At 35.9% G+C, this 27,041-nt stretch overlaps 1 non-coding gene across 1 annotated transcript; it reads left to right on the forward strand.

Moving 5' to 3' along the window:
* The first annotated feature begins 14,487 nt into the window (after positions 1–14,487).
* On the forward strand, positions 14,488–14,594 carry LOC121231025 (small nucleolar RNA R71). The gene has a single exon (XR_005929094.1). It is a non-coding gene; the product is annotated as a small nucleolar RNA R71 (small nucleolar RNA).
* Positions 14,595–27,041: the final 12,447 nt, after the last annotated feature.

Raw genomic sequence — 27,041 nt, forward strand, 5'->3', positions numbered from 1 at the left:
GAGCGATCTTGCTGTAATAATTTCAATTAATACGCTCGTAAAATCCCAACGATGAGGTATGTTTCGTATGTGCATTGAGATAATTGATTCCTTCTAAATAGTATTTGCTCAATCGATTAACAAGCTTCCGGCTTTTAGTCAGGTTGATTCCTTATGTATGAATATAAGGGTTGGAAATGTGAAGTAGGTATGATTGTGAGAATATGTGTATATGAAATTATTCGTTTAGTCGTATGAATGCTATACTTCAGTTGTGCATGATTTCATTGCTCAAAACTTACTAAGCATTAAATGCTTACTCCGTTTCTTTGATTCTCTGTTTTATAGATTTTGGTTAGTCAGCTATCGGACTCGGGATTGTTGAAGTCGAAGTCGTCCGCACTATCCAAGCCCTTTTGGTACACTTTTGGTTGAACTCTTTAAATGGCATGTATAGGACTACCCTTTTTGTTGTTGGTCATGTACCCTTTGGTTTTGTATAAATTTGGATAGCCATGCGAAAATGGCTTATATATACTTTGAGCATAGCATTAAAAATCGTTTTGTATGTTGTTCATTGAGAGGTATGGAATGTTTGGTAACGATTAGCCATTGGAATGGTTAATCATGATCATTTCGGTGCTTTGTATGACAAATTCTAGTTGATTCATGGAAAACCATGAAATAGGTAAAGTTCACCTTAAAAACAGATGCGGACAGCAGCAGTGGTGTGGATTTGAAACATCACTAAAAATAGTTGGAATGGAATTAAATAGTGAATAAATTATGTAATCTAACCTTGATGAATCTAATTTCATATGGAAGAAACGAAACGATCATATGAGTCGTATTTTAGGAGATATTTAAGTTTTCGTGGAACAGGGCCAGAGTGATTTCTGGATCCCCTGATCTGACTTTGGAAATTCACTATAAATTAACCAGAGATAATTAGAGGTCATGCCATATATTTATAGATTCCTTTTTGAGTCTAGTTTCGTTAGAAACAAACGGAATAAGTAATGAATCCCTGTACAGGAAGATATATAAGTCGTAATGCATGAAGGTCAGAGCAGTCAAACCCTAAAATAGGGGAGATTTTAACTAATAAAATGTACTAATTGGCTCGACCAAAAATTCTAGAAAAAAATTTTTAGATGGATATATGAGTCTAGTTTCAGGTAAAATTTACAAAAATTGTTTTCGAGTTTCGGAACTCAAGATATGATTTTTAAGGTAACAGTGACGCAGTTAGCCAGCTTGTCTGGAAAATTTTTTTCGGACTGTGAGAATAAATGAAATAAGTCGTTAAATACCTCGTGTTCGACTCCGGCAACGGTCTCGGGTACGGGGTGTTACATCCAACATTCATATTCATCCATTAAACATCAAAACACATGCATGTCATACATGGGCAAAATTTCAAACATGAACCTTACTTTAAAATTATGGTAGAAATAGGTAAATCGGGTTATGAGGACTTAAAAAATGTAAAGAGCATTAAAAATGGGGCTAGGATGTACTTACAATCAAGCTTGAAAGATGACAAAACCCTAGCTATGGAACCCTTGAGATTTTCGGCAAAGGTGGGAAAGATGGACACAATTTTGACTTATTTTTCCTTTTTTATTCTTTTATTAACTAAATGACAAAAATGTCGTTAAGGCCTTTCTTTCAAATTTTTCCTATTCATGCGCATTTTTGTCCATAATTATAGAAATTGGGCAAATTGCTATTTAAGGACCTTTAATTAATAATCCATGGCAATTTCATGCTTAAGGCTTCTAGAACTCACATTTTGCAACTTTTGCAATTTAGTCCTAAATGTCAAATTGGACACTTTATCAATGAAATTTCTCCATGAAATTTTCACACAAGCATGCAATCATATCATAGACCTTCTAATAATCATAAAATAATTATTTTTACTTCAGATTTGTGGTATCAAAATTACTATTTTGACTAGGCCCTAATTCGAGATGTTACAACTTCTGTTGGAGAAATAACATGTGAAGGATCTGACCGATACCGTCGTAACATAGACACGTGAAAAGCATTATGAATGCGATCAAGTTCTAGTGGTAAGGCTAACCGATATGTAACAAGTCCAATTCTTTTTGTAATCTCATATGGCCCAATGATCCGTGGACTTAGTTTTCCTTTACGACCAAACCGGAGAACTTTCTTCGAAGGCAATACTTTCAAAAATACTTTGTCACCGACTTGAAATTCTATTTCTTTTCATTTAAGATCTACATAGGATTTTTGATGATCATAGGCTACTTTCAAATTGTCTCAAATTACTTTTACTTTTTCCTTGGTTTCACGGATAAGTCAGCTCTGTGTAACTTTTTCTTACTGAGGTATGTCCAATACCATGGAGTTCTACATTTGCAACCATACAGAGTTTCATAAGATGCCATTTTGATACTGGACTAATAACTGCTAGTGTAAGCAAATTCAACTAAAGGTAAATACTTTTCCCAATTACCTTCAAACTCAAGTATACAACACTGAAGCTTATCTTCCAAAATTTGTATAACATGTTCAGATTGACCTGTGGATGAAATGTAGTGCTAAAGTGTAACTGAGTACCCAAAATTTGAAGTATTGGAGACAGGAACTCCATGCAATCTGACAATCTTAGAGACATATAATTCAGCCAATCTATCCAAAGAATAATCCATACGTACCGAAATAAAGTGTGCAGACTTTGTCAACCGATCAAAAATTACCCAAATGGCATCTTTCTTATGGAGACAGGGTAATCCCGATATAAAGTCCATGGTAATTCTTTCCCATTTCTATTCTGGTAGAGTAACTGGCTGTAACAATCTCGAAGGCACCTGATGTTCAGCTTTTACTTGTTGACATATCAAACATTTAGATACAAACTCGGAAATATCCCGTTTCATTCCCAGCCACCAGTAAATCTTTTTCAAATTATTATACATCTTATTACTACCAAGATAAATAGACATGTTACCATTATGAGCTTCATTCAAAATATTCTGTACTAGTTCTAAGTTTTTCTGTACACGTACTCTGTCTCTGAATAACAAACAACCATCAGTCCTGATCTGAAATTCTGAGTCAGGAGTCGATTAACTGTGTAGACGTTTTGCTTGCAACTTACTATAATTTTTTTGAGCTTCAGATATTTGCTACAAAAATGTTGGTCTAGCTTTTAACTCAGCTATGATTGAACCGTCATCAGATAATGACAATCGAGTATTCATTACCCGTGAAGTATACAGGGATTTTCTACTCATAGCATCAGCAACTACATTGGCTTTTCCCGAATGGTAGTCAATAACAAGATCATAATCTTTCAGTAATTCATGCCACCTGCGCTGTCTGAAATTCAAATCTTTCTGTGACATAAAGTACTTCAAACTTTTATGATCAGTGAATATGTGACATTTTTCACTAAACAGGTAATGCCCACCAAATTTTTAATGCAAATAGTATGGCTGCCAATTCAAGATCATGTATCGGGTAATTCTTTTCATGTGGTTTTAGCTGTCTTGAAGCATAGGCTATTACTTTACCTTCTTCCATCAAAACTCAGCCTAAACCATTTAATGATGCATCACTGTAAATTACAAATTCCTTACCCGATTTGGGCTGAACTAAGACTGGTGCTTCTGTCAATAAGGTTTTCAATCTGTCAAAACTTTCCTAACATTTATCAGACCACTGAAATTTCACATCTTTTTGCAATAAACGGGTCATTAGAGAAGCTATCATCGAGAACCCTTTTACAAACCTTTGATAATACCTAGCCAATCCCAAAAAACTTCAAACTTTTGACACATTCCTAGGCGGATTCCAGTTAAAAATAGCTGAAATTTTATTCGGATCCACCCTGACACCTTCAGCAGATACTATATGCCCAAAAAAACCAACTTTCTATAGCCAAAATTCACCTTTACTGAATTTGGAATACAATTGTTTCTCATGTAAAGTTTGCAACACTATTCTCAATTGTTCATCATGTTTATTTTCATCTCGGGAGTAACCCAAAATATCATATATAAATACCACCACAAACCTGTCTAAATATGGTCTGAAAATTCTGTTCATCAGATCCATAAACACTGCAAGTGCATTTGTCAAACTGAATGGCATCACAAGAAACTCATAGTGCGCATATCTGGTTCTGAAAGCTATCTTGGGTACATCTGAATCTTTTACTTGTAATTGATAATAGTCAAAACGGAGATCAATCTTTGAAAATATAGTGGCACATTTCAACTGGTCAAACAGGTCATCAATACGAGGTAATAGATACTTGTTCTTTATTGTAACTTTGTTGAGCTATCTGTAATCAATGTACAACCTCAACGATCCATCTTTCTTCTTTACAAATAGAACCGACGCACCTCAAGGTGAGAAACTAGGTCGAGCAAAACCTCTGTCAATCAATTCTTGTAACTGTACTTTCAAATCTTTTAATTCAGTAAGATCCATTCTGTAAGGTGCTATAAATATCAGTGTGGTTCCCAGTACAAGATCTATAGAGAACTGCACTTCTCTACTCAGTGGTAAACTAGGTAATTCTTCCAAAAATACATCAGGAAATTCACAAACAACCGGTACTGACTGAATCTTCAACTCAGATACTTTAGTATCCAGTACATATACAAGGTAAGCATCATAACCCTTTCTGACATACTTCTGTGATGATATTGTTAAAATCACATTAGGTACTCCATCCAGTTTATCATATTCAACATGAAGTAATTCACCGCTCTGACATTTAAATACAATATATTTTTGCTTACAATTCACCACTGCATCATATTGGGTTAATCAATTTATTCCTAAAATCACATCAAATTCATCAAATGGCAAGAACATCAAGTCAGCCGAAAAATAATAACCTTTTACCATCAACGGATAGTTTTTACAGACTTTATCAACCGTAACACACTGGCCTAGAGGGTTTGAAACTTTAACCACAAATTCAGTGAATTCAACAGGTAAATTTTTAATAGACATTAAGTTTGTGCATATGTATAAATGTGTGGAACTAGGATCAATCAAAGCAGTAATATCAGTATCAAGTAGAGAAAATGTACCAGTAATGACGTGTAGTGTTCGCAAACACGAATAGCATATGTCCTTACCGGTGCTCGTACCTCAGATTTAACTGTTGTGTCTCTTGTAGTACCTAAGCTACCACTGACATTTCTAGGGTGACGAGGTGGTCTATCCCTCAAAATAGGATTACTTAGCTTTGGAGTCAGTTCAACTTTTTTTTTCAACCCTTTCCAGACAATCTTTAAGAAAATGATCAAGGGATCCACATCGGTAACAAGCTCCACTTCTAAACCAAAATTCTCAATAATGAAATCTATTACAATGCTTACATATTGCACTGCCCACACTAGTTACAGAAGGAGATGAAGATCTCGGGTTAGAGCATTGAGAACCTCATTCTCTTCCAGAATATCTTGTAGAGGTGGTAACACGATCATATTCTTTAATTCCTTAGAAGTAGATGATTTTGATTTACTCATAATTTCTTTTACTAGAAACCCGAGCCTCTATTTCAGCTTGTTTCTTTTCTTTATTCAATTCTTCAGCTTTATGTGCCCGATCAGCTACTACCACAAATTCCCTCAATTCAAGAATTCCAATCAACAGTTGAATGTCTTCATTTAAACCCTTTTCAAATTGTTTGCACATGTCAGCTTCAGATGGAATCCACTCTCTGGCATACTTGCTCAACCGAGAAAATTCTTGTTCATATTCAGATACAGTCATATATCCCTGTTTGAGCTCTAAAAATTATTTCTTTTTCTAATCCAGGAATCTCTAACTAACATACTTCTTTCTGAATTCAGTTTGGAAAAATTCTCATATAATGTTTTCTCTAGGTACCACCGAAGTTGTGGTATTCTACCAATGATAAGTTGTATCCTTCAATAAAGACACTGCACATTTCAAACATTCAGTGGGCATACAAGGTAATTCATCTAAAACCCAGATGGTATTTTTCAACCAAAATTCAGCCCTTTCTGGATCATCATCTGTGGTAGTTCTAAATTCTTCTTCCCTATGCTTATGGATTCTACCAGAGGTTTACCAGTTCTAACATGTTCAGCACCCTGTGGCATCTCAGGAACCAGTTGAGGAGCAGGTGGGGGAGGTTGTTGTATAGCAGGGTTTGTTCTTAATTACATAGTAAACCATTCATTCATCAATTGAAAGAAGGCATATTTTTCCACCTTACTTCGGCCCTCAGGTACGGGCCTTTCACTGCCAGATATAGATGCAACGCTTTGAATTGATGCTGAAGCATTGCTCCCAGCTTCCTCGGATTCAGCTCTAGCTTGGTTAGATGACATTACTATATGAAAAACACATTTAAAATGATCAGGAGACATCACACTATCACAATTTATATAATGGCATGTATTTTTAGACTCCACATATGCTACGTTCAGTCCGAAAATCGACTAAACTGTATCTCTGATACCACTAAATGTAACACCCCTAACCCATGTACGTCGCCAGTACAGGGTTATAGAGTATTACTAAAATTTTTAAAATATTTTTAGATAATTTACAATAATTACTATTCACTTTTTGAAATTATACGTAATGTCCATTAAATGGACCCTCGAGGCCCAATATGAGCTTTAGAATCGAATCGGGACTTAATCGGGAACTCTAAAAATTTTACAATCTATTATGACTGCAAATTGATTTCTTTCATTCTTTCTTTGTATGAGATAACTAATAGGATCAATTTGACCTATTTATAAATTAGAAGAAGAGAATAAAACATATTAGAGTTATAGTTTATTTCTACTAAACAAGAGGTTAAGGAATAAGAATCCTAATAAAATTAAACTATAAAAACGTCAACAATTAGTGTTAGTTTAGAAAATAAAGTTTACATAGGGTGTCTGATGGTCATAAAACTAATTAAAAATTTGACTTTAAGGCAAGCGCACCTATCGAACAGTAGTATAGTTATGGTGAGACCGGAAATATCGTATCCACGAGGACTAAAAGTACTAGTAATTACTATCTTATTATTATCTAGCCTAAAATTTAAGAGAATGTTTTATTTAAAACTAATTATCTAATTAACTAAGATTACGACATAGATTAAAGTTGAAAAATACTTTTTGGAAAACCGATGGAGAAGACAATACCCAAGGTAGAATCCACTTAGACTTCACTTATTACCATTGAGTTAGACGATTTATTCACTTGACTTAATTCGTAGAAGTCCCTGATTTATGTTAATATCTCTCTCGATACTAAAAACAACTGAATCTAGGTTGATTAATTGAAATCTCTTTCTAATTAAAACCCCTATTGTCACATTAACTTGATCTATGGATTCCCTTATTAGATTTGACTCTAATCCGACAGATTTATGTCGTCCTATCTCTAGGGTTGCATGTAACTCTGCTTAATTATGAATGATCTACTCTTAAATAGGGACTTTTTCTTCACTGAATAAGCACATCAAAAACCTGAATTAATATTCTGGAATATTAAAGTAAGGGTTAAATTCACAATTAAAAATAAGAACAAGTATTTATCATATAACTCAAATAATAATAAGATCCGTCTTAGGTTTTATCTCCCTTGGGTATTTAGGGAGTCTAGTTCATAATAATAATGGAAAACATCTCAAAGTTTGGAAAACAACAGAACATAAAGAAATCCAAAGAACTTCTAGGAAATTGGATGGAAATCTTCAATCTTGATGTAGATCCTGTCTCTGAGGTGATTCTGATGGCTGTCCTTGAGTATTTTCTACCTTCAACTCTTCGTGTCCCTTTAATCCTCTTCTAGGGTCTTTATATAGGATTTAGAATGCTTCAAAACCCTCAAAAGTGGTCTTTTTCGAGTAGAATTAGACTTAGACTTGACAAGGACACCGCCGTGTGCCACACCCGTGTGCAAGTGCTCAGGCCATGTGCAATTCTGACTTGGATTAATGTCGACACGGCATTGACACACGGGGGTGTGGTCTACCCGTGTGTCACACATGGGCATGTGAATCACCCGTGTAGAAGTGCCTAGGCAGTGTGAAACTCTAATTTAGGCCCAATTTGTCCGTTTTTGGCCCGTTTCTTGCTCTTTTCACCATCTTAAGCTCTCTTGAGTATAAAACATGAAATTAAAGGGTTAGGAGCATCAAATTCAATGAAACCAAGGAAAAATCATCCATAAATATGGCAATCATGGGGTAAAAATATGTATATATTATGGTTTATCAAATATCCCCACACTTAAGCATTTACTTGTCCTCAAGCAAAATCCTCAACTCACAATTAAAATAAATCTTTCTCAACTTATAATTCTCATCAATAATGTTTGAAATAATTCACAAGTAATCATTCATTAAGAGTTTAACTAAAAGAACATTAAAGTTTCAAACAATCCAAATTGAGCATTTTAATCATAAAATCATAGGTATCTCCCTTTATCTGAGTAATCACCTTTAATTCTAAATTGACAAAGTTGACATCCTCACTAATGATCCACTCAAATCACTCAAAGTATTTAAGGTTCAATAATTAAGCACTCAATAGTCAAACATGAAAAGTTATTACTATAGGCTCGCATGAAAATCAAAATCTCCACCACTATAATGAAATGATACACAAATCAAAAGGTCTATAACAGGGTGGTAATGGGGCTTGGGTTAAAGGTGTGGGTAAAGGCTGCAAAAGAGGGTTAGAATCGAGATTAATTGAATAAATTACCAGACTTAGAAAAAAAAATAAAGCTAATCACTGATTTACAAAAAAAAAGGTGCCAAAATTAACACTAACCAAAACTAATAAAGGGAGCTTTTCTCTCAATATGATAACTTATCCAAGCTCTTTAGAATAATATGTAACTGAATGAATATAAATATACGTTTTTTTATAAGAACAAGAATGCACAATACATATTAAGAAATAATTCAGCAACTGGAATGAACGAACATAATTAGGTAACTAATCAAATCAAATCTCGATAAAAAAGGGAGTCAATAAAAAGGAGAAATTCTTAATGAATCAAAAAGGGTTAAGTTGTGGGTTAATATTAAGGGGGAAATCAAGAATTAATAGTTAAGGCCCAAAAGGGTTCACTAGGGGTCAATTATATAGGTAGGCTTTTTATGGGGTAAATGGGTTAAACCTAAGTGCCTTTATCATTTTAGTATATCAAATCAAAGGTGTGGTCTCGACATGTATAATCGATGCAAGTTCTAGAATAATAAATCAATGTTGACACACTCATAACCAATAAAATTAGTGAGAAAGAAAGATATATGCTCTAAAAGGCTCAAAATCTCACAAAATTTATGGGTATTTGATGTCAATCCTGCAAATTCAAACTTCAAGATAATAACTCAATTCAGGGAAACAACCTAGCAATTTCAATTCTCAAAAGTCAACTTATCATGCTTGATCCTCTAGTGTCTTAAAGTTTAAACAATCAATGCACAGTTACCTATGAATTAATTAATAATATATCAATAAAAATCATAAACCAATCAAAATTTACTCTAGTAATGATATGGGAAAATTATTTTAGAACAAGACAAAAATTCAGGGATTTTTCTGATAATCATATAAATAACCTCCCACACTTAAGATTACATTGTCCTCAATGTACAAAGATGGTTAATAACAATATAAGCATAATATCAGAATAGAGGAAGAGAAGAAAAACTGCCCTGAAATTTTGGATGAAATCCTTGGAATGGTGAAAGCTAGAACTGTAGATAATGCTAATGAAAGGCATGATTATGAGTTACTAGTAAGAAAATAAATACAGCTGTGGAAGAGAATGAAGGCTTCACTCGATAATAATCGTAAAGAGAAAACATCGGTCAAAATATAAAACATAAGTTTTCAAAAAGAAAATTAAAAAAATAAAATAAAATTGAAATAAAATAAAAATAAAAAAATAGTAAAATAAAGGGACTCAAAGGTCCTCATCATCAGATGCCTCGTGCGTAGACGGTGCCGAAGGAGAGATGTGGAGGTGGTGGCAAATCTGTCGAAGAGTGGCATCGATGCTGTCGAATCGCTCAAAGCACTACTACTCAAAGCGAGTGAATCGCTCGAATAAATCTGTCAAACTGACAGTAGGAGGTCGTTGACTCGGTGGTGGTGGTGGTGGGGGTGGGTCCTCGTGAGGGGGAGGGACATCATTAGTAATGTCCTTTGGCTCATCCTAGTCATCAGACTGAATGAGTCTATACTGAGGGCGGTTGAATCCACAACGTCACTCTATCATCCTCATGTGGATCATGCTAGATATTCCTTGAGAAGACATCTGGCCTACTAGTGTGAGTGTCGATGACATCTTTAGAGTGTCGAAGAGGCCGAAGTGTCGAGTGAGGTGAGACATGTAGGGGCCAAGGAATTTGGGGCCCTTCCTATGGCAGTCTGTCTGGTGGCAAAAAGCAAGTGCAATAAAATACGCCGAATCAAATACATGGCCAGTCGCCATGCTCCATAGGAAGTAAGCATCGGTGGTGCTAACGACACCGATGCTCTCTCCCCTCCCAATCAAGGTATGAGCTAGGATGACATGGATATAACGTAGTGCTGGAGGAAGAGAAGTCGCCTTTCAACGACTTGCATCATAGGGAACCGTGCTCACTGTAAGGTTGGTCCAACAGCAAGAGGACGAGTAGTGTAGGTGACAATGAAGCTGTCAAAAATTCACGGAAGCCATGAACTCCTCCGTGTAGAGGCCCAACGTAGCTCCAAACTCTGGTACATTCATGTGCCTAACTAGTCCACCAAGTCTAAAAATGATAGTACTAGGCTCATCATGTGTATTCATCACATGCTGTAGATGTAACATAGTGCAAAACTCCAAGGTTAGCTCTGAATAGGTGGGCTTGATAATTTCAAAAAATCGATCCCACGGGGCAGTATCGAGATGGAATCGAACAAGGTGAGCAAGGTGGACCTGCACCAAAGTGGCTCAATCAATATAACGTCCCACTCCTAATGGTCGTACTTGAAGAAGTTGAAATAGATTGTCCTGTGGGCCTGACGAGAATCGAAGTAGAGGGTGACGAGCTTCGGTTGAGGAGATGAGGAGGTTGCGCAAGGACCCTTCCGCTTTTTCGAAGCGGAGACTGTAGCCTTTTTACCTCGTGTGTTTGTCATTGTGTTCCTAAAAAGAACAAAAGTTAGATAGCACCAAATATTTAATCAAAAGACAAAGGAAAAAAGAAAAAGCATTAATAGAAATAGAAATATATCCTAACACTAATTAAAGCAAACACTAGAATAATAGGGAAGTAGAAATAACATTAAGGAAGGAAAAGAAAATCATGACAAACATCCAACTAAATGAACGAATGCAATTATAAGAGAATAGAAATACTAAATAAAAATAATAAAGTAGGCTAAAAAATAAAGAACAAAAAATGAAAGAGTCAGACAAACAAAAGAGATAAAAGAATAATTAGAATAATAATAACAAATATGATGATAACTACTAATGAAGACTACTACTAAAAATAAATAAATAAAGAAAAATTTCCTAAGATTAAAATGGACTAACAAATAAAAAATAACCAAAAATAAAGAAATAAAATAGAGGTAAGGGTAAAAGGGGGAACCACGATGGTGGTCGGTGGTACGGTAGGTAGTGGATGTTGCTGGTGTGAACGGGAAAGGGCACGGGCATGGTGAGGGAGGCCGTGCGGCACGCTGTGGGGTTGGGTTGTGGGTGTGATGAGGGGTTGAAAAGAAAAATAAAATGAAAGGAAGAGATGGGAAAGGAAGAAAAGAAAAGAAAAGAAAAGAAGAAGAGGGAGAGCTAGGGGTGGCCGGACGGTGGGGAAGGGGACTGTGGCGGCTAGGGTTTGGAGGGAAAAATTTTGAGAAGAAGAAGAAAGTGTTAGGGGTGGGGGGTTTAAAAAGGGGAACAATCATGTTAAGGCCCCGTGTTGGGCCGTACAGCCGTGTCACACGCCCGTGTGGATCAAGTTCTGCCCGTGTTTGTCGCGAAGATTTAATGTCCATTCATCACATAGCCTAGAGACACACCCATGTGTCCAGGCCGTGTGGATCACACGACCGTGTTGCATAGTCTTGTTCTTTGTTGTTCACTTCTCCCACGCCCATGTGGTCTCCCGCTTTCTGTGTGTCAGAACACACGACCGTGTGCCTTGCCTGTGTACCTTTCTGACTTGTTAAAAAATTAAAAAATTTTGCTCCAGTTTTCACACGGCTTAAGACACGCCCGTGTGTCCCGGTCGTGTGCTTCACACAGCCCTATCGCACAACCGTGTGGATCGAATTTATGACCATGTGGCTTGATACTTGGGGATTTTTAGCCCTGTTTTCACACGGCCAAGGACACGCCCGTGTGTCCAGGCCATGTGGGTCACTATTCCTACATAAAAACACGAAAAATGGCTAAAATAAACTAGTTAGTGGTGTTAGTGCTCAGGTTGCCTCTTGAGAAGCACTTATTTAGAGTCTAAGCTCGACTTACCCCTTATTCGCATGCTTACGGCGGATCATGGAGTCGAGCTTCCTCTTTCTCACTATCAATTCTATTATCCACATAAAGTATAGGTTGAGTACTATTTACCTTAAAAGTGCCGAATTAATGATGATTTACCTCGACTGTACCTTATGGGAAGACATTCATTACCGTGAAAGGAGTCGCTCCATTCGTATTAAGCTTTGAAGTAGCAATGGGGTTCTTTTCATCTAGAAATACTTTATCCCCAATCTTAAATTCCTTTGTTTCATCCCTATGCTCATCATGGCGTCACTTTGATTCATCGTGTGCTTTTGGTTTCTCCTTGACATGTATTTTCCATTCATCTAGTTCATCAATTTGTAGTCTTCGTTCCTCATGACTCGTTCTATTTTTGTCACATGGACTAGAATGTGTCTCCATCATGTTCTTCCTAGGGGTTTCCTGAAAAGGAGTTTTAGCCCTAATGTTATTTATATAAATATATCTTGTATAACCATCTTGCTTACTAGATAATTTAATCAAATCACAAGCTTGGAGAGTAATCGTGTCATCTCCTATAAGAAGTATTAGTTCTCCTGTGCCAACGTCAATGATAGTTCTAGCAGTTGCTAAAAAGGGCCTTCCTAAAATTAGAGGTACGCCACTATCCTTATCCATGTCTAGAACAAAAAAGTCGATTGGGAATATAAATTTATCAATTTTGACAAGCACATCTTCAATAATACCCCTAGGAAATCTAATTGTTTTATCTACCAATTGAATGCTCATCCTAGTTTGTTTAGGTTTCCCAAGGCCTAGTTGTTTAAACATTTTATATGGCATTACATTAATACTCACCCCTAGATTAGCTAACGCATTATTTACAGTTAAACTACCAATTAAGCAAGGAATCGTAAAACTCCCTGGATCTTTCAGTTTGTTGGGTAGCTTACTTTGTAGAATAGCTGAGCAAACTACGTTTAATTCCACGTGCGATGCCTCATCTAACTTTCGTTTATTAGCCAAGAGCTCCTTTAAAAATTTCACTGCGTTTGGCATCTATGAAAGAGCTTCAATAAACGGTAAGTTAATATGCAACTTTTTTAATGATTTAAGGAATTTATCGAATTGTTTGTCCATGTGGTCTTTCCTTGTCGCTTTAGGGTATGGTACACGAGGTTTATACTCCTTGCTTACCGGTTTCTATGTAACATTGCTTACATCAACCTTACCTTTATCTTCCACATTGTCTTGCCTCAGTTTCGATTCAACTTCAACTAATCCTTCATCATTGAGCACAGTAATGGCATGAAGTTGCTCCCTTGGGTTAGTTTCAGTGTTACTTGGTAGGCTAACTTGTGGTCGTCCAAAAATCAACTTAAAAAGCTGTCCTATTTGAGTTTCGAGCCTTTGGATCGACGCTTGTTGATTCTTAAGTACTGTTTCGGTATTCTGGAAACGAGTTTTTGACATTGAGATGAATTTTTTGTGAGCATCTATTCAAGGTTCGATTTCTTCTCTTGTTGGTAAGGTGGTTGTTGAAAGCCTGGGGGATGTTGTGGCCTTTGATTTCCTTGACCACCCCACGAGAAATTGGGATGGTTCCTCTAACCTGCATTATAAGTGTTACTATACGAGTTATTTTGAGGTCTAGAATTACTACCCATATAATGGACTTGTTCCTCCTCGGTGCTAGGGTTGAAGGATAGATAATCTGTATTGTGTACTCCTTGTCCATTTGAATCACACCTCATCACTGGATGTACCTGAGTAGAACCATACAAACCATTAACCTTTTTATTTAAAAGTTCTACCTGGTTGGATAGCATAGTGACCGCGTCGAGGTTGAAAACACCGACTGCTTTTATCGGCTTTGTTATAATAACTTGCCACTGATAGTTATTCAGTGACATCTCTTCGATAAATTTCTAAACCTCTTCAGGTGTTTTGTTATTTAAAGTTCCACCGGCGGCTGCGTCGATCAGTTGCCTTGTTGACAGGTTCACACCGTTGTAAAAAGTCTGAACCTACAACCATAGAGGTAACCCAAGGTGAGGGCACCTTCGCAATAAGTCCTTGTATCTCTCCCATGCATCATAAAGAGTTTCTAAATCCATCTACACAAAAGAAGAGATATCATTCCTCAGTTTAGCCATTTTAGCAGGCAAAAAATATTTAAGTAAAAAAATTTCGGACATTTGTTCTCAGGTGGTGATTGATCCTCGTGGTAACGAGTTCAACCACTGTTTAGCCTTATTCCTTAATGAAAAGGGAAATAACCGAAGGCGAATGGCATCGTCAAAAACGCCATTGATCTTAAAGGTGTCGTAGAATTCCAGAAAATTCGCCAAATGAGTGTTTGGATCCTCGTCCTGTAAATCATCAAACTGAATAAACTGTTATATCATTTGATCGTGTTAGGTTTCAGTTCAAAATTAGTTGCAGCAAAGCAGGTCTAACTATACTCAATCTAGTTCCTATTAAAGTAGGTTTAGTATAATTATACATAGTATGAGGAGCAGGATTCTGATCTACTGGATTTGCAGCAACCACAGGAGGTAGAGGATTATTCTAATTTTCAGCCATCTCCTCGGTTATAGTATGGATATCGTTCTCTTGCCCTTCCTTTTTGTATTGTAGGCTTCGCCTTATTTCTCTTCAGTTTTTGCGAGCTATGCTTTCGATCTCACTGTCGAAAAGTAGAGGTCCTGATGGGTTTCGTCTAGTCATAAACTATAAAAACCTGCCAGAAGTAAATTAAAAGAAAATTTAGTAATGAAAAATTAAACTGAAAACAAAAAGTAAATTACAATAAAAGTAAAAATGACTAAAGTAATAAAAATCAAGCGTTTCTAATATCTTAGTTCCTGGAAATGGCACTAAAAACTTGATGGTCATAAAACTAACTAAAAATTCAACTTTAAAGTAAGCGCACCTATCGAACAGTAGTATAGTTATGGTGAGACCGGAAATATCGTATCCACGAGGACTAAAAGTACTAGTAATTACTATCTTCTTATTATCTAGCCTAAAATTTAAGAGATTGTTTTATCTAAAACTAATTATCTAATTAACTAAGATTACGACAGAGATTAAAGTTGAAAAATAATTTTTGGAAAACCGATGGAGAAGACAATACCCAAGGAATAATCCACCTAGACTTCACTTATTACCTTTGAGTTAAGCGATTTATTCACTTGACTTAATCTGTAGAAATCCCTGATTTATGTTAAATCTCTCTTGAGACTAAAAACAACTGACTCTAGGTTGACTAATTGAAATCTCTTTCTAATTAAAACCCCTATTATCGTATTAACTCGATCTATGGATTCCCTTATTAGATTTAACTCTAATATGGCAGATTTATTTCATCCTATCTTTAGGGTTGTTTGCAACTCTGCTTAATTATGAATGATCTACTCTTAAATAGAACTTTTTTTGCACTGAATAAGCACATCAAAAACCTGAATTAATATCCTAGAATATTAAAGCAAGGGTTAAATTCACAATTAAGAATAAGAACAAGTATTTATCATGTAACTCAAATAATAATAAGATCCGTCTTAGGTTTTATCTCCCTTAGGTATTTAGGAAGTTTAGTTCATAATAATAATGGAAAACATCTCAAAGTTTGGAAAACAATAGAACATAAAGAAACCCAAAGAACTTTTAGGAAATTAGATGGAAATCTTCAGTCATGATGTATATCCTATCTCTGAGGTAATTTGATGGCTATCCTTGAGTATTTTCTGCCTTCAACTATGTGTGTCCCTTTAATCCTCTTCTAGGGTCTTTATATAGGCTTTAGAATGCTTCAAAACCCTTAAAAGTGGTCTTTTCTAAGTAGAATTAGACTTAGGCTCGACAGGGACACAGCCGTGTGCCACGCCCGTGTGCAAGTGCTCAGGCCATGTGCAATTCTGACTTGGATTAATGTTGACACGGCCATGACACATGGGCATGTGGTCTACCCGTGTGTTACACACAGGCGTGTGAATCACCCGTGCGGAAGTGCCTAGGCCGTGTGAAACTCTGATTTAGGCCCAATTTGTCCGTTTTTGGCCCGTTTCTTGTTCTTTTCGCCATCCTAAGCTCTCCTGAGTATAAAACATGAAATTAAAGGGTTAGGAGTATCAAATTAAATGAAGCCAAGGAAAAATCATCCATAAATATGCCAATCATGGGGTAAAAATATGTATATCTTATGGTTTATTAGTGTCGCAACATCCGTCCATGATGTCGGGACATCGAGGCTAGTTCCATGATTTGGGTGTTCTTTGTTTTCTTGACATTCAGAAGTTGTGTCACAACATGCAAACCATAGTCTCCTATATTTTATGGGATTGACACTCTGGTGATCTTCTTCATCATCACTCTTTTCGTCTATTAATTCTCGCTTGATTCCATGTAAATCTCATAACGCGTTGCAGTGCAAAATTTGTTCAGCAACTATCGTGTTGATTTTTCCTCCAAAATAATGTTTTACTCTTTGATCATTAACAAGAAAAAGTCGTCCCCCTTTCCCGATTAGTTCTACTATTTTATGAAGAGTTAGGTGTATGGTATAAGGACCTGTCCATCTTGATTTAAGCTTTCCAAGGAATAATTAAAGTCTTGAGTTAAATAGTAGAACTTTCTATCTAGGTAGAAAGTCGAGCTTTCTAATCTTCACATCATGTCAAAGTCTACTCATTTCCTTGTACATTTTAGTGTTTTTCTAGGCCATAAAATAAAATTCTTCCAATTCCTGGAGTTGGAATAATCTTTCTCTCTTAGCTAATTCCGAGTCTAGATTTAACTCTTTAATTGCCTAATATACCTTCTTTTCCAATTCAATTGGTAAGTGGAAGTTCTTACTGTAAACTAGATTATAAGGAGACATACCTGAAGGAGTCTTATATGTTGTTTTGTAAGCCCATAATGCATTGTCTAGCTTTGCTCCCCAATCCTTTCGACTAGGGTTTATTGTTTCCTCCAAAATCGATTTTATTTCACAATTAGACACTTCTGCTTGCCCATTAGCTTATGGGTGATAGGTCGTCGTCATTCGGTGTCTTATTTTGTACTTAGCCAGAGTTGCTTGAAATTGCTTGCTACAAAAATGAGATCCTTTTTCACTGACCAATGGATGTGGTGTACCAAACCTAGCAAATATTTTTTTTTCTCAGGAATCTCACTAATGAAGCGACTGCTTCAACCCATTTCGAAACATAGTCAATAGCCAAGAAAATATATTGATTCCCAAAAAAGCTAGGAAAAGGTCCCATGAAATCAATTCCCCAAACACCAAACACTTCAACCTCATTTATTCCTGTTTGTGGCATTTTATCCATTTTTTTTATATATTCCCAGTTTGCTGGCATCTATCACACCATTAGGCATTTTAATTCATAGTTAGCCAATAAAACCCTAACTGTAGCACATTTTGAGTTATCCTTTTTCCACCAAAATGGCCTCTACATGGAGATGTATGGCATCTTTGTAAAATTTCATATATCTTTTCCTTTGCTACACACCTTCAGACCAATTGATCTGCACATTGTCCAAACATATATGAATACTCCCAAATGTAATTTTTTGATTCGTGGGCTATCTTCTTTTTCTGTTGCCAGGATGCCTGTGTGGGAAAGACTCCTCTTGTGATATAATTGATATAATCTGCATACCATAGTGTTGTATGCTTGCTTGGCTTGATCTGATGGATATCTACTCTAAATAATTGCTCATCTCCAATATTCTCTGCTTTTAAATTGTTATCAATTCTGGATAAATGATTTGCAATTCAGTTTTTAGTCCCTTTCCTATCCATTATCCATAAATCAAATTCTTGAAGCAGTAAAACTCATCTCATTATTCTAGCTTTTGTTTCTTTATTCTTCATAACATATTTTAATGCAGAATGGTCAATATACAGATATACTCTATTTTTCATTAAGGAGGGTCAAAATTTTTCACAAGCGAACACTACTACTAGCATCTCTTTTTCTGTTGCAGCATAGTTGCAGTGTTGGATTTAAAGTTTTACTAGCATAATGAATAGCCCCAAAGATGTTATTCCACTTTTGTCCCATGACTGCACCTGCTACATAATCACTAGCATCACACATAATAATAAAATGTTCTAACCAGTTAGGGGTGATGATAATTGGAGCAGTTATAAGTTTTTATTTTATTACCTCAAAAGCTTTAACGCAACTTTGGTCAAATATAAAAGGTTCCTTTCTGAAGGAGTTGATTCAGAGGCTTAGAGATGTGAACAAAGTCCTTTATAAACCTCTGGTAGAACCCTGGATGGCCTAAAAACTCTTGAACACCTTTAGCATTTTTTGGGTTAGGAAGATTTTTTATAACCTCAATTTTGGCTTTATCCACTTCCATACCTTTTCCTGATATCAGATGCCCCAATACCAATCCTTCTTTTACCGTGAAATGACATTTTTCCCTAGTTAAGTACTAGAGTAGTCTCCTTGCATTTTTTTAGGACTTTCTCTAGGTTACTTAGACATTCTTGAAAAGAGTTTCCATAGACTGAAAAGCCATCCATGAATACATCCAACCTGCTTCTAACATATTAGCAAAGATAACCGACATGCACCTCATAAAGGTCACTGGAGCATTGCATAGTCCAAAAGGCATTCTTTTAAAAGCATAAGTACCAAAGGGACATGTGAAAGTGGTTTTCTCTTTATCAACGAGGTGGATTGGGATTTGGTGGTACCCTGAGTAGCCATCAAAGAAACACTAGTAATCTTTACCTATTAAACGTCGAGCATTTGATCAATAATGGGAAAAGGGAAATGGTCTTTTTTATTGCATCATTCAATTTTCGGTAGTTAATACACACTCTCCAACTAGTAACTGTTCTTGTTGGAATTAACTAATTTTTATCATTCTCGACTATAGTTAGACTTCCTTTCTTTGGAACACATTAAGTAGGTCTAATCCATTCACTATCAGAAATGGTGTAAATAATACCTACATCCAGCCATTTAAGCAATTCCTTCTTTACCACTTCCTTCATAGCTAGATTAAGTCTACGCTGAGCATCAACTATAGGTTTTTTTCCCTATTCTAATCTAATCTTATGTTGACAAAACACAAGATTAATTCCTTTAATATCAGCAATCGTCCATCCTGTCACTTTTTTATGCCTTTTTAAAACACTTAATAGCGCCTGTTCTTGGGTTGCTTCTAACCTTGCAACAATAATCACTAATAGAGTATTTTGTTCTCCTAGATAGCCATATTTTAAATGTGCAGGTAATGACTTCAATTCTAATTCAGGAGGTTTAATAACAGATGGCACTAATTTTGTTGAATTCGAGATGATTTGTTCTGGTTGCTCCTTACTTTGCCTCCACCAATCAAGTTGGGATACCATGTAATCATTTTCTTGCTCCACACTGTCCCATTCTTCTTCTATTTCGTAATTGTTTGACTCCATTATAATTAACTCTAATTGGTTGCATTCTTTTTTTTTCATTTTTTACATTCCAGGCCCTCGGTTTCTACTTCATAATATTCCTTTCAGGTAGATTCATTAGTGCTAGATTTTCCTAGTATTTGCATAACTTCTTCCAGAGTTTTCGTCCGAATACTACCACCAGTCATAATATCAAATTTTCATCTATTCTGAATGTCCAACCTATAATAAAAATGTTGTATTTGGACCGTGAAGTATACACCCCCGCCTAATATGGATATGAGAATTGTTTTAAACCTTTCCTATGCTTATCTCAATGTTTCAGTAATAAATTGCTTAACAAAAATAATTGGGTATAAGTACTGAGTACCTTTGTCATATGTACTTCTCAGTAAGAAAAAACAGAGCAACACAAACTTAGTCCAAGTGGTAATGGTGTCTGGGGGAAGTGCTTCTAGCCATAATTTTGCATTCCTATCCAATGAAAATGGAATTAATAATAATTTGATAGCATCCGATGGAATGCCTGCGTAAGTAACAATACTATATATTTGATCAAATCTCTACAAAAATGCTATAGGGTCCTCAGTTTTATGATCAATAAACCTAACATTTTTAGAAATCCATTTTAGTAAAGAAGGATTTAGTTTAAAATGTGAGTTATGAATGATAGGATGGGAAATACTAGATCGTAAACAATCTATATCAATCAAGGTTCCTAGAACCTGCATAATTTTAGCAGTATTATTTATGGCTAACTAAATCGTATCTATGACCTAAAGATTTCCTAATTATTCCTAATAAGTGTAAAAATTAAAATCAAATTAGTGACGTTGCCTCCCCGGCAACGACGCTAATAAATTGACCGCCTCCAGACGTACTAATGTCCAGAGTATTAATACTGCAGTAAAAACTATAATATGAGGCGATATCCACAAGTATAAGGGTCTAGTTGTAAGTAAGTACTCTGAGGATCATACCCAAGGGAGGCGAATGCTTGATCAGTTTTTAACCTAAACATCGGAAGATCTAATTAATACTTTAATTTAGTTATAGTACAAAAGTAAAATAAAAGAGAGTTTTTAAGATTTTTATAATAATAAAGTAAAATAACACAAGAAATTAAAATTCAAAAGATCAAAGAGTAGAATAAATCAAATCTTGATTATAGGTGATTAGCTCGTTTTGGTAATCATCATCAATTATTGCTTTAGGCTCTTCATCAATCAAATAGTTGCTATCCTAACAGGATCTCGAGATCTTCCACTCAAATAACGAGTCAGCAAGAACTACTTATCTTTCAACCTCACAGTCCAGACTGGTTGGGGGTGAAGTTGTTCATAGATGGGTCATACCAATTTTGAGTTAATTCCCACCTTTATTACTTCCTAGGGTTATCAGGACTAGGGTTTTATGAGGCAGAAATGTGTAGGTGCTCTGAGGAAGGTCTGAATGAGGAAATTAAGTTGCTAATTGGGATCCTTGAGATACAAGAATTTGCTGCATTAGTTGGTCGGGCCAAGAAGGCCAAAGAGTTTAATAATGAAAGAAAACAAGTGATAAGAGAAGCTAGAGTTTCAAGTAAGAGATCCAGTGGTAAGACGCACTCGTTTCCCACAAAAAAATCACGAAGTCACTAGGAATGTAATGCCCCGTACCCGAGACCGTCGCCGGAGTCAAACACGAGGTGTTAACAGACTTAATTCATTACTTAAACAACTCAAACAATTTATTTTTAAAATTTCCAATTAAACTAGCAATCTGCGTCACAGTCTCTTAAAAATTCATATCTTGAGTTACGAAACTCGAAATCCAATTCCGTAAATTTTCCCTGAAAATAAACGCATTTATCTATTTACTAATTTTTTTATAGAATTTTTGGTCAAGCAAATTAGTACAGTTTATTAGTTAAAGTCTCACCTATTTCAGGGTTCAACTACTCTGACCTCTGTGTATTACGAATCAGATATCTCTTTGTACAGAAATTCAATGACTATGAAGTTTGTTTCTCTTAAAACTAGACTCAATAAGGAATCTGTAAATATAAATAATGACTTCTAATTATATTTTTACAATTTATGATAAATTTTTAAAATCAGAACAGGGGATCCAGAAATCACTCTGGCCCTATTTCACAAAAATTCAAATATCTCATAAAATATAATTCATATACATGTTTTGTTCAATCCATATGAAAATAGACTCATTAAGCTTCAATTTCATAACATACTCATCATTTAATTTCATTTCTAATATTTTTAGTGATTTTTCAAATTTACATCACTACTGCTTTTAGAATCTATTTTATGGTAAATTTTACCTATTTCATGGTTTCCATGGATTAGCTAGCAATTTGACATACATAACACCAAATATGATCATGATTAGCCATTCCAATGGCTAATCATTACCAAGCATTTCCATACCACTCAATAACCATATCATAAGACCATATATACAAATTGATTATAATGCTATACATGCCATACTCAAAATATACAAGCCATTATGCCAAGATGGTATACAGATAGTGTGAGCGAACCTCCGACCGTTCCAGATTTCCGAGTTGGCTTGTCAAAACTACAAGGAATGAAAAGGATGGAGTAAGCATAAATGCTTAGTAAGTTCACATGCAAATAGCAAGTAACATAACCATATAAGCAAATATAAAACATCATTTGCATAATCATCACCAAGACATTCATATCATATTTTCATTTATCATCTTACCATATTATTGTAATATCGATTTTTTAACCCGAGGGTTAAGTATATACCTGTTCAAAGTATCCATTTCACAACACTCACCAATACGTCCCTTTCATCTCTAGTATTCCTCCATTTGAGTAGAACTTTACCCGTTGAACACATCGGAATATAATTCAGATACATGGAAAGTTTGCACATAAGTGCCACATATGTAGCCAAGCTACCATGTAACCCGCCCATAAGCGAACTCGGACTCAACTCAACGAGCTCGGGCGTTCGCATCCACAAGTGAACTCAGACTCAACTCAACGAGCTCGGATGCCTAGTTACATCTCTCGAACTCGGACTCAACTCAACGAGTTCGAACATTCGCATCCATAAGTGAACTCGAACTCAACTCAACAAGCCCGGATGCCTAGTTACATCTCTTGAACTCGGACTCAACTCAACGAGTTCGGATGCCCAAATATCCTAGTGACATGTCACTTGTATCCTAATCTATTCCTAAGGTTCAACGGGACCTTTTTCCCAATCATGTGTCTCAACCATCTTCTACGGAATGCCGATACCGATACTCGGTAGTATTTCACATTTTCCAAGTATATCACACAATTTGACATATTATCAAACAATTATCACGAGTAATATTTCATAATAATTATCATATCATTTAAATAACATAAAAACATTTAAAATAATAACTATGTTACCAACATTTACATATGAACTTACCTCGTATGCGAAAATGGCTACTTTTACCATTTCGTCTACAACTTGGTATTTTTCCATTTTAGCCCGAATTTCAGTTTTCCTTGCTCTATCATTTAAAATATAGTCTAATTTGGATTCACATTATTCAAATTGACCCAAAATCATATTTTGGCAAAATTATAGTTTTGCCCCTAAACTTTTGCATATTTACACTTTTGCCCCAAAGCTCATAAATTAAACTTCAGCCTATTTTCTTATGTTTTATGACATGCTGATCATTTTTCCCTTCTGTGGAAACACCAAATTCTCACTCTAACATGTACTTATGACTATTAGGTATTTTTATCGATTAAGCCCTTTTGCTCGTTTTCACTTAAAACCGAGTAGCACAAGTTGTCTAACATAATTTAAAACCTCATATTTGATCATAAAACACCAAAATACAAAAATTTCACCTATGGGTATTTTTCCAAATATAAAACCTAGGTTAAATTATTGCTAGAATAAGCTAAATCAAGTTACCGGGACTCTAAAAATGTAAAAATCATTAAAACGAGGCTAGAACGGACTTACAATCGAGCTTGGAAGCTTGAAAAACCCTAGCCATGGTTTCTCCTTGCTATATTCGGCCATGGGGTTGAAGATGAGCAAAATTGGCTTTTAATTTTGTATTTTAATTCATTTTACCCCTAAATGACCAAAATGCTCTTACTACTAAACTTTCCAAAAATTCCATCCATGTCCAATTTTTGTCCATAGACTTATAAATTGGTAAAATTTCTATTTAAGACCTCCTAATTAATATTTCAAAACAATTTCATACAAGAAACTTCTAGAGTGCAAGTTTTGCAAATTATTCGATTTAGTCCCTAATTTCAATTTAAGCACTTTATGCATAAAATTTCTTCACGAACTTTTCACACAATCATGAAATCATATCATAGACCTTAAAATAATCATAAAATAATTATTTCTATATCAGATTTTGTGGTCACGAAACCACTATTCCGACTAGGCCCAAAATCAGGATATTACAAGGAACGTTCTACTTCATTAGTGGGATATTCGGGTAGAGCAAGAAGCTCCAAACGTCATAACCCGAAGTCTTCTTCCTCTATGGTAACTATTGTGGGAAGTGTAGATGATCAAAAGACGAGATGTAAAAGTTGCAATAAATTTCATTTTGGAGAGTGCCGAATGAAGAGTGGAGCATGTTATAGGTGTGGTTCTCTTGAGCACTTTCTTAGAGATTGCCCGGAGCAAGCTGATAAAGAGGTTGAATTAGCCCCAAAGTTGATCGCTCCTATTTCTCGAGGTAGACCTCTTAGACATCCCGAAAGTGCAAGTGGCAATCGAATTGTTGCCAAGGATTCTACAGTAAATTGAAGGCTCGAGCTCCAATGATAACCTATGCCATACGCGCTAGAGAGGAGGCCTCAGCTCCTAATGTCATTACGGGTATATTTTCTATCTATGATACTCATTTCATTGCTTTAATTGACCCCAGATCAACAACCTTTGCATGAAATTGGTATCTAGCATGGATATGTCTGTGGAACCCACAAAATTTGTAATCACACTGTCGAACCCTCTAGGCAAGTCTGTATTAGTAGATAAAGTTTGTAAGAATTGTCCTTTGATGATTCAAGGTCATTGTTTTCCAGCTAACCTTATGCTTTTGCCTTTCGATGAATTTGATGTAATACTTGGCATGGATTGGTTGGCCATTCATGATATGATAGTAAATTGTGGTAGCAAGTATATTGAATTGAAATGTTCAGATGGCGAAATTCTCTGACTTGATTCAAGTGAGTTGAATACACCACTGGTTGTGATTACCTCAATGAGGGCTCAAAAGTATATAAGAAAAGGGTATGAAGCCTACCTTGCTTTTATATTGAATACCAAATAATAGGAGTTGAAGATTGAATCGGTACCAATAGTGCGTGAATATCTGGATGTGTTTCCAAAAGAGTTGCCTGGTTTGCCTCTTGTTAGAGAAGTAGAGTTTGGTATTGAGCTAGTGCCAGGAATAACACCTATTTCTATTGCCCCGTATAGGATGGCACCAACCGAGTTGAAAGAGCTAAAAGCACAGTTGCAAGAACTGACGGATATGGGTTTTGTAAGACCAAGCTTTTCGCCTTGGGGTGCTCCCGTACTATTTGTGAAAAAGAAAGATAGTTCGATAAGATTATGTGTAGACTACTGACAACTCAAAAAGGTAACTATTAAGAATAAGTATCTGTTTCCAAGGATTGACGACTTGTTTGATCACTTGAGGGGAGCCACTGTGTTTTCTAAAATAGATCTAAGATATGGCTACTACCAACTGCGGGTCAAAGAGTCAGACATGCCTAAGATCACTTTTAGAACTAGGTATGGCCGTTACGAATTTCTTGTGATGCCTTTTGGGTTGACGAATTCTCCGATTGTGTTTATGGACTTGATGAATAGGATATTTCAACAATACTTAGACAAGTTTGTTGTTGTATTTATTGATGATATCCTGATTTATTCTAAGTATGATACCAAACATGCCAAGCATTTGAGGACTATCTTACAGACTTTACGAGATAAGAAACTATATGCTAAGTTTAGCAAGAGCGAGTTTTGGCTCCGAGAGGTCAGATTCCTCGGTCACATTGTGTTAGGTGATGGCATCCGAGTTGATCCGAATAAGATTTCTGCCATTATTGAGTGGAAGCCGCCGAAGAACGTAACCAAGGTTAGAAGCTTTTTGGGCTTAGTCGGTTACTATCGATGCTTTGTAAAGGGATTCTCTATGGTTGCAACTCCTTTTGCAAGGTTGTAGCAAAAAGATGTTAAGTTTGAATGGTCAGAAAAGTGCCAATAGAGTTTTGAGAAATTAAAGACACTACTAACAGAAGCTCCAGTTTTAGTGCAACTCGAACCGGGAAAAGAATTTGTGGTTTACAGTGAAGCATCCTTGAATGGACTAGGTTGTGTGCTTATGCAAGAGCATAAAGTGATAGCCTATGCTTCGAGACAATTGAAGTCGCACAAGAAAAATTATCCAATACATGACTTGGAGTTGGCTACCATTGTATTTGCCTTGAAGATTTGGAGACACCATTTGTATGGTGAAACTTGTCACGTATTCACCAATCACAAGAGCTTGAAGTACTTGATGACTCAAAAAGAATTGAATTTCAGACAACAGAGATGGTAAGAGTTGATTAAAGATTATGAGCTGATAATTGATTATCACCCGGGAAAGGTGAACGTGGTCGTCGATGCCTTGAGTAGGAAGTCCTTGTTTGTATTGAGGGCTATGAACACACGATTGGCGTTGTCTGATGATGGTTCATTTTTGGCAGAGTTAAGAGCTAGACCGACATTTCTCCAAGAAATTTCTGTAGCTCAAATCAATGATAGTGACTTGCAAGTCAAGAGAAATCAATGTGAGTCAGGCATTAAATTAGATTTTTGGATTAGTTCCGATGGTTGCTTGATGTTCAGAGAGAGAGTCTGTGTACCGAGAGACGACGAGCTTATTTAAAAAATTTTACAAGAGGCACATGATAGTTGTTTGTCTATTCATCCAGGAAGTACCAAGATGTACACTGATTTAAGAAAAATGTACTGGTGGAATGGCATGAAAAGAGACATCCCTAAATTTGTATCAAGATCTTTGATATGTCAACAAGTTAAGGTTGAACACCAAGTACTTTGGGTTTCTTACAGCATGTGATGGTCCCCGAATGAAAGTGAGACAAGATTACCATGGATT

This window comes from Gossypium hirsutum, chromosome A06 (genome assembly GCF_007990345.1).
Source record: "Gossypium hirsutum isolate 1008001.06 chromosome A06, Gossypium_hirsutum_v2.1, whole genome shotgun sequence".
NCBI lineage: Eukaryota > Viridiplantae > Streptophyta > Magnoliopsida > Malvales > Malvaceae > Gossypium > Gossypium hirsutum.